This window comes from Scaptodrosophila lebanonensis, unplaced genomic scaffold, assembly GCF_003285725.1.
Source record: "Scaptodrosophila lebanonensis strain 11010-0011.00,11010-0021.00 unplaced genomic scaffold, SlebRS2 tig00000024-arrow-pilon, whole genome shotgun sequence".
NCBI classification, from domain to species: domain Eukaryota; kingdom Metazoa; phylum Arthropoda; class Insecta; order Diptera; family Drosophilidae; genus Scaptodrosophila; species Scaptodrosophila lebanonensis.
In genome coordinates this window covers 3,758,966-3,768,567 of record NW_022060538.1, presented here as the reverse complement: position 1 = coordinate 3,768,567, position 9,602 = coordinate 3,758,966, and the positions used below count along the sequence as shown (strand labels likewise).

General features: G+C 40.6%; 1 protein-coding gene across 2 annotated transcripts in view; it reads left to right on the top strand.

The window, feature by feature from the left end:
• Window positions 1-4,907: 4,907 nt before the first annotated feature.
• LOC115620613 (protein toll) overlaps window positions 4,908-9,602 on the top strand; it is an 84,205-nt gene continuing 79,510 nt past the window's right edge. For both annotated transcript variants that reach the window (XM_030513931.1, XM_030513930.1), the window contains exon 1: window positions 4,908-5,470. The gene's annotated coding sequence lies outside the window, so the exon portion shown is untranslated. The remainder of the gene's footprint in view (window positions 5,471-9,602) is intronic.

Sequence of the window (9,602 nt, the reverse complement as noted above, 5' to 3'; positions counted from 1 at the left end):
TTTTCATTACCAGCTTGTACCCTGTGCCCCATGGGTTATTCTCAACGTCATCGCACATCTCTCTGTAGCAGTTCCTTTTGCTTTGGGTGATAGCTTTTTTTAAGGTGGCTCTCGCAGCCTTATACTCTTCTTGAAGTTCGACAAAGTTTTCGCGACCTCTAGCTCTCTGGCATATTCGACGTGCGCGTATGCATTTCTTGCGGAGGTCGGCAATCTGTCTGTTCCACCAGTAGACGGGTTGTCTTCTAGCCTGTTGGCCTTTCTTGGCCATAGACGCGTTACAGGCATCAGCAATGCAACGCATCAGGATGGTCGCTTTGTTGCTCGCACTACCCATTAGGTGACACTCACCCATCGACAGTTTGAATGCCTCTTTGTCGAAGGTGGTGTCTCTCCATCCTGGATTGGGTCGGGTGCCATTTGTTGGGTTCCGTCTCGTGGGTCGTCTGTGGATCTCAAATATTATTGCCTGGTGGTCACTGTGCGTGTATTCATCCGATACGTGCCATTCCGCTGAGGGTAGTAGGGCAGAACTGATGAAAGTTATGTCGATCTTTGAGCTTCTCCCCCCTCTGGAGAAAGTGTCCTTTTCACCGCAGTTGAGCAGTGCTACATCCAGGGTTGCAAACGCTTCAAGAAGGTATTCTCCCCTGAGGTTCGTGCGATTTGAGCCCCACTCGACTGCCCATGCATTGAAGTCGCCTGCGATAACTATGGGCTTTACTTCTTCCGCGTCTTTGACGAGCTTATCAAGTGCATGTCTGTACTTCTCTAGCGGCATGCTGGGGGGGTAGTAACAGCTGTAGTATGTTATTCCGTTCACTGTGCTTTTTACGTATCCTTCCTCGCCGCTGTGCGTCTTCTCAAGTGGATACTTGCCGCATGTCCATATTGATGCTTTATTGCATCCGCTAGTGGTCCATCGTTGTGAGTCATCCGCTCTGTAGTGTTCGCTGAGGATTGCTAGGTCGATTTTTTGCTCGCGCACTATCTGTTTTAGAAGCTCCTGGGCAGCCTCGCAGTGGTTTAAGTTCAATTGAAGGACCCTCATTTGTGTTTATTCAGGACCTTCCTGCGGGCTGATATATAGTGGGGGCATTTAGGCCCTCCTGTGACATGCCTGGCGTCGGCATTTGGGTCGTTTCTGCATAGTAGGCAGTGTGGGTCTCCTTGGCACGCTTTGGCTAGGTGGTCAAGTCCCCCGCACTTGAAGCAGTGCTTCGACCAGTCTTTGAGACTTCTACAGTTTCTTGCCATATGCCCGAAGTCAAGGCATTTGTAGCATCTTGTCGGTGTAGACCTTTTGAGTAGTCTGCAGACTGTCCATCCAACTCGCAGTTTGCCTAACTCTTCTGCCTCTTTTGCCTGTTTCTCCGGTATGACGATTATGGCCGTCCTAGTGCCACCAGGAGCATCCCTGATTACTTTGATGGCCTCGCCATGTATGTCACCTATCTGGTTCCTCCATGCGGTGAGTATTTCGTCCTCCGTAGTCACTTCATCGAGGTACCTTAGCTCGAACGTGGCTTCTTGTGTAAGCATTCTGACCTCGACCTCAGTGGGCAGTATGCTTTTGATGTGCTCCTGTTGTTGTCCGGTGGTCACATCGGTTGCTCTCTTAAATTCGAGCAGCAGCTCTCCTTTTTGCGTCTTCCGTACGGCATGGACCTCTTCTCCGACTGTTTTCAATTCAGGGGCGGTTTTTACCTTCCTGAGAATATCTGCGAATGTCAGTTTCTCCGTCGGCTTGATAATCATGACATCAGGCCTAGGCGGTCTCCTTCGCTTTTTTGATACTTGTATCCACTTGCTGGTTGCCTGGCTGCTTCCTCCTTGTGTTGGTGCCTTTTCCATCTCTTGACTCGGTCCGCTTGCTTTGTCGGTTTTTGGCTTCGGTGTTCTTTTCGGCATGCTTGCATCTGTGTTATCCTGGTTCTCCTGTCTGTTAGTTTTCGTCTTTTTTGGAGGTGTTCTTCTAGGTCTCTCTACCTCTTCTCTTAGCCTTTTTGGTGTGCCGCGTACCTCTTGCTGTCGGGCAGTCTGTGTGCCCCTATCATTTGTACGCACGGATTTCTCTGCCTGCGGCTCCTTGGCCCTAGCTATTTGTTGGTATAGTGATGTTATCACCGCCACCAGGTCGCGCATTGGTTGGTGGATAGACCTTCTCCCACCACCAAACATTTCGTTGAGCTCGCCGATTTTCTCCCCCAACTTCGTGAGAGGGTCTCTCCCTTGTTTCGGAACCTGGACTAGCATTGGTTCGCTCTCTAGTTCAGGAGGAGATGACCGTGATCTTTCCATACTCCGCACCTGCAGGGTTTGTACTGGGGAGCGTGGTAGCCTCGATGCTTTTTGGAACGGGTTTTGCCCCGGGCTTCCCGTTAGTGCCTCTTTTGCGCTCTTTGCGCCGGCCTGAGGGCTAGAGCCTATCTGTACTTCCGCCAGTGTTGTTGTTGTTGTTTTTTCCATTTTTGAGCTGTTGGGTCCCAACTCGTAGCCGTTATCTTGTATTCGTTGTGTAGTTACCCTTATTTGGTCCCATGGTTATCTTTGCAATGCAGGGAGGCCATGCGAGGGTTGACACAAGACCTTATGAGTGCATGTGTTCAGAGCCAGACCGGGAGCTAGACAGAAGGATAACCTTAACTGACCCTACACCCCAACTTAACGGGACGATTACAAGAGCGTTCTACGAGGCTTGCCAGGTTTTAACGGGACGGGGGCAGGTGACGCATTAGCCTGAAAGCCGTCTGGACCAGATTCCACTCCAGCCCATATTGGTAACAGAATACCTCACCCACCAGCCTAATATCGTCTGTTCAAGGTGTTGCATGTTTGCCCAGTATACCATAATCAGGATCTTACTGGGGTCGATCCTGATGGGTCCTCGGACCCGCTTTTCCGCTTCTCCATTTGGTGTGCTCGTGGGTATTTCGGCTTGGTATGCCGGTTCTTCTTTAGGGTCTGCAGTCTTGCCACTGCTACTCCCACGTTTAGACGCACTTTCCATCCTTGTGTGTGTGTGTGTGTGTGTGTGTGTGTGTGTGTGTGTGGGAATTCCCATATTTCATGTGCTATGCGACATGACACACACATACATATGTAGGTATACGAGTACACACGCGTATCGGGTTTTGTTTTTATTTTGAAATTCGAAATTTTTCCCCCAATAGCGCAAATAATGACCGACAAATAAAATTGTCATTGCTCTAGGGGGGATTTATGGCGGTCAGTATAAATTTGAAACTTTGATTCATTTGTTCAATAAACTGTTAATTCGAACAGGTTTCGATAGCCTCGGTCTGCAAATTCCTGCAGTCAGTCCTGTTTTTTTCGGCCCAGGCTGACCTCCCAAGCTGGCAAATAAAGTGAAGTAAATTATGCTTTAAAGCTTTCTTTCAGGCGCCTTTTTGAAACGGCTCGCAATTTTCATTCCCGAATCGTTGGCCAAACGGTATGATGTCGATCCATTTATAGAACAGAAAAAGTTTAGTCTAGTTCTGGGACTGGAAGAGAATCAGCTACCTTTAGTCAGGACTTTAATGCGTGCGCTTCACTTCAGCTCTCAATCCAAACTGACTCGAGCATTATTTTATTCTATGCTCTCTCGCAAACATACCGAGAGCGTGTTTACAGTTAATCTTAAATGTATGTATGCATATGTATGTACAGTGATCTTAGATGTTAACAATATTGCTACAGTATGTTTATATACAGTGGTCTTACGTAATAACTACAGTGCTACATACCATTAGCTGCTTCCAATTGGAACTGTTGGAAGCTAGCGATTTATTTTATTATATTTTTATGTTAATAACAGAAAGTAAAGAGAACTTACAATTAAAATCTGTTAAGTCCACATTAATGTTACTTTAAGCAACTTTTTAAGAATGTTGTTTGCTTTCCATTGATATTCTTGCCAATTGGGGGAATATCTCATTCACATAAAACATCTAATTGATCAAAAACTAAACTTTTAATTGATTAATTGATAAGTGCATTAAATTGCAAGTCAAATATGATTCAAAATCTGCTCATACTATTCGTTGACTGTCTTTCATTCTTCTTCTTCTATCTAAACCTTTTCGATTCAATGCTGATGTGAGTTTCCCGTCTCCCATCATCGCAATGTGTAGATCCCCCCTCCCCAAACATTTCGAACTGTAAAATTCCGAATCACTTAAAATTCATTAAATCGCATGCGAGTGTAAAGTTAATTGCACACTCACACTCACAGACGCACACATGCACAACAGCTACGCTCGCACTCTCATTTTACGAAGTGCAAAAAAAAAACAACAACAAACTAATAAATGTGTAATAACCGTAATCAGCTGGTAAATGTCTTTAACACTAAGCAGTCTGTTACTTCTACAGTTGTTCAGCATGGCAAGAAGTGCCTTTTATGAATGGATGCATGTATGTGTGTGTGTGTGTGTGTGTGTGTGTGTGTGTGTGTGTGTGTGTGTGTGTGTGTGTGTGGCACCATGTTAACCAAAACAACAGAAGCCAAAAGCCAAGCTTAGGTAACGACGACAGCGACGACAACAACAGCCGGCATTTGCACAAGACAACAACAATAAGCAAAATATTCACTCGCTACGTCATCAACTCTTATACAATTGAGAGAAAAACCAGTATTTTGTTCTCTCACAGCGCTCTCACCCATATTACTCGCATGCGAAAAACACCCACAATAGAAACTAACTCCTGCTGCTGGCCAGTGCAACGAACGCACATTGCTCGCTCATTTTCTCATTCGTGCGCTCATTTTCTCGCATAACAACACGAAGGCATTGCCAGCCACCGGCTCTCATCTCATCCATGTCTGTGCTGTGGCATTGACTTGCCATCAGCTTTGGGCCGCTCAGTTTAGTTGAGTTCCGTTTAGTTTTGTGTGAGACGCCGTCGTGTTCGTGCGCTGTACGGTCAAGAATTAGTCAAAGCCTGGACGAACGCCGGGTATTTGGGAAAAATAAAATTGGCTCAAGCTTGGCGTAAAAGAAAATCAAGTTAATATATCGGTAAATGAAAATTGCAAGCTGTGCGTGCATTGTACACGTATATTTTGGCAACTGATGCGTTGAACAGCAGCAGCAATGCAAACGCAATTAAATGCAAATGCGTGAAAGTGTAACATTCGGGCGAATAAGTTTCCAAAACGCTGTACGAAGCGTGAACAAGCGCTCTTTTTGACCAAAAGCCAAAACAGCAACAACACGCATTCCCAACCAAGTTGTTGGTTAGTCTGTTTGTTTAACAATTTTTGCGTGTCCTCCACAACTTTTGCGTGCTATTCGTAAATTTCTGCTGTATATGTTTAACAGTGTAAGTGTTTGTTTGTAGAAAAAATATTGAAAAATTTATTACAAAAGAAAAATTAAGACTTGTGCATGTGCTTGGAATTTTGAAGCAGCCCGAATAACAGCAGACAGAATAACAGTAATACAAGTAACTGCTAACTAAAACGGTAAGTTTTTACACAATTTCGCTCAGTAACTCATTACATTTTTTCAAATTACACTTTGAACTCTGTTTTGTTTGTGACTTATAATTACGCTCTGGTGCTTTGTAAGCTGTGCTTTATTCGCTTCGCTAGCCATCTCGCTCTAGCCCATGCAGTACCCAGGTTTAAACGTAAGCTTAAGCTTTCAAGTGCTGTTGTTGTTATTGCCATTAATGCTATTAAGCGGTTAATTTGCGTGTTACTTTTTATTTTGACGTTGCTCTTGCGCGCGCACTTTACAGACAATTGCAAACAACTGTTACAACAACAACAACAACAGTAACTTGTTACTTGTTACCGTTGCACAATTTTAGCATATAAATTGTTTTTGTTGTTGTGTGTTTTTGTTTTGATGCTTTTGTTGTTAATGTTAAATGTGTGACGCAGCGTGGCATAAAACACTTGTTATGCTTTACTTTTCCTCACTTTGGCTTCACTTTTTGTGGCTTCTCGCGCCTTTCTTCTTATCTGCCCAACATTTGCACATTTTTTTCGCTTTGTTTGGTTTTGTGGCATTTGATGCTCGACCCCCAAGCTTACTCTACTTTGTAACCATCGAGTACTTAGCAATGCGCTTTACTTTAGTTACCCACATGTTTACGGATCCTATTTTTAAACTCTTGCTAGCTGCAGGATTACGTGAAATCTTTGTGTGGTACAACCAGCTGAGAAATACCCTATATGGAGCTGATAATTGTGATTTGCAAATCTGTAATTCATTCAAGCCCATTAATGACAACGATAATTCTTGTATAGCTTATTAATTGAATCACATTTACAAATTTATTTTATTTTATTTTTTTATACAAAAAATGCAACAAGAGAGAATATGCGAAGATTTTGATGAATTTGTTAAATATAGCCGACATTTGTATTTAAACGTCGAAATACAAGGCTGTATTCATATACGAGTATCACCCGAAAAAGCCCTCTTATATATTTATTTTCCAGCCAAAATATTATTATAATATCAAATATTTTATTAACATTAACGAACATTTTTATGATAGTTACTATATGCAAAAAATGTTCTCTATAAGTATGCTTTTCATACATTAAACAAATACTTCAAAGAAATTTTCAGTTATCGTTGTTAAAAATTAATCTTGTTAACTTAAGCGCACATGTTGCATACCCTTTTACCCACAGTATAGAGGGTATGAAAACATTCCGCCAACATTTACATTCGACATAGCCACATGTATAAACACATTTTTACACACCTATATTTATGTATGCATGAGTATAAAAATTTGTATATGTATGTACATATTTATGTGTTTTCTGTTTTGTTTTGCCAAACCAGTTTTAATACCAAACTTAAAACAACAATAAATGTTTCATGTGCAAGATTCGCTCAACAGGTTTTTAATTTTTTCGCGCTCCCAATGGCAGCTCCGCTCGCGGAATTAACGTTGTTATCATATGTCTTACGATTGCTATGAATTTAGTTTCTGCATTTTCCTGTAAACATTACATCTAAACACAATATTTATTTAGTGTAATAATATTTGTACTTATGTACATTTGGCAGACCATAGCTGCTTCTGCTTATCTACTTTTCTATTGGTTTTACAAAATTGCAAAACCTTTATTGATTTATATTCGTTTTCCCCTTTAGCTGCGGGGTAAAATATATACCCCATATTAGAGGTGCATATACATACATAGTTGTAAGTATAATCAGAACTTTAGCTGAAATGATTCGTTTTCTGACATTAGCATTGATCTTTATTGATAAGCAACAGGCGGATTTGTTGTTAATGATTAGTGAGTTACTTACTTGAGATTCCACTGAGAATCTAACACTTTATTCCTAAGCTAATAATAGTAATACTACTTAATCGACCAAATCGATACAAAGGAACAATGTATGTATGCATTTAATTACTCTACTTGCTTGACCTCTAATAAAATATATTAAGTACACCACTTAGGAAAAAGCACACCTAAGCTCCTACCTCCAAAGTGGTTCCAAGCTTCGGAGTGTTAATTCAACAACTTGGAAACTCTAAATAGGTTATTGTAATGATAATCTTTAATGTCAGGGTGGACGACTCAAATAAAATGGTTCTTAATTAAGAAAATTTTCTATTTTTAGAAAATAAAAGCTATGAAAACTATAATTTAATGACTTTATGCACCTGTTTCAAATATTTTTACTAATTTGTAGAGAAATCTGTAAGCTAAATGAAATAAAACGAATACAGCAACAGGCACACAATTCTGTTTAAAACATACATATTCATGCAAATAGCGTTAAAAAGTTGATTTCAATTGTAAATATTTGTTATATAAGCCAATAATCTGAATGGTTTTTATTCTGAAATAATTGCCCAAATTGAATTTGTTTCAATAACTAAGTACATAATAGCTCTTCTTTTGCGTTGCCAACTAGTTGCAGGCATTGTTACATATATGTAAATATAAACATATAGTATTTGTCATAAAAAACGAGTGAGTAGATGGAAATAAATAGTTTTAAAAGTCATTTGCATGCAGGCATTATCAAAAACTGATAGCAACATTCTGTGGCGTAAACAATCGTAGTATGTGTGTATGCGAGCAGCGATAAGCCATACACATTTTCCAGAAGCGCTGAGGAGCCGCTTTCAGTGCAGATAAATACTTCATTATTTATGTTATTTTAAAAAAATCTATTATAACATTTTTAATTGTTTCGTTGAACTGCAGCAGCCAAAGTAATGAAAAGAAACTCACGTACTGGTTTGTCACGCAGTCGCGACTGGCGATGCGACCCCGTCGGCCCCAAGGCTAGACTGTCTCGCAGCCATAACAAAACTGAACCCACATGGGTGCTCTTAATTTCTGATTTTAAGCCGCAACACGCTCACTGCTATTGTTGCTGTTGTAGTTGTTGTTGTTAATACATACAACAAAAGCCAGTGCGCGGATTTAGGTCACCTTTTGGCAAGATCAAAGCACAGACTCATTCACTTGCCAACTTCAAACAGAATGCTCCATCAGCAACAATAACAAAAGATGCAAAGGCAACATCAGTTAAAACAACAACAACAATGCCAACAACAGTTGAAGGTAAACTGCGGAAGTCATTTAACAGTCTACTTAGTTTTACTGCCAAAAAAACACAACGAATGCCAAAAACGAAATGAGAAGAGCGTGAGAGGCGAGGAAGATGCTACGGTTTTGGGTTTTTAGTAGAAAGTAGCTGTAATTGTTGCGCAGTTATTGTTACTTTTACCGTTGTGGAGCAACCGCCGCTGCCACCACCAAAAAATATCTAAACAAAACGTTGAGACCAACAAAAATTTGTAAGCCGCCCGCCGCACAGTGGTGCAAACGCTCAAAACATGATAGACCAAGTGCTTAGTCTTTATTTCCTAGTTAAGATCATCTCTTATTTATTGCTGTCGACGTTATTAGTTCAAGACTTGTTTTACTTTCCATTGCCCGATAAAGACATCATTTAGTTACCCGCTGTTTTACTTCATAGTAGCTGAGAAACTCATCTTGAAATAATAGTTGTGTTGGTTTTGGTTGAATTACCAAGTGATTTATAATGCTTTCATGTGCTGGCCTGATTATGGTGTTGGACTACTTTGAGGAGAATACAAGTTTATAGTTTCAGTTGTAGAACTCGTAACTGTTCTGTAATTCTTTCAATCGCTGATATCTACCGAATCCGGAACGGGTCTATATAAATATGAAATGAGGTTAATGTAATGTCGTTTCACAAACGAAAAGTATTTTTCGATTTGAAAGAAAAACCTACCTAAATGCGAATGTGAAATGTGAATAAATATTTATTTTCTCTAAATGTCAGTCATTCCTAATGACATTCAAATACAAATCAAATGGATTCCTTTAACTCCAGATTATAGATTGGTTTAGCTGGAGCTTTGAATACCACTGTGAGCCGTATAGTCCCCATCTTAGCCAGGAAACTTTTACTTGAAAATAGAAACCATTTGCTGTTAGACATGTGATTTTTTTCACTTCATTTTATTTACTTGCTCGCCTCTTTAAACCGCAAAACATTGACACTGACAAGTTGTTTTTGTTATGCTTTTGACAATGGGTTTTTTTGTTGATATTTTGATTTCGCAGCGTTTGG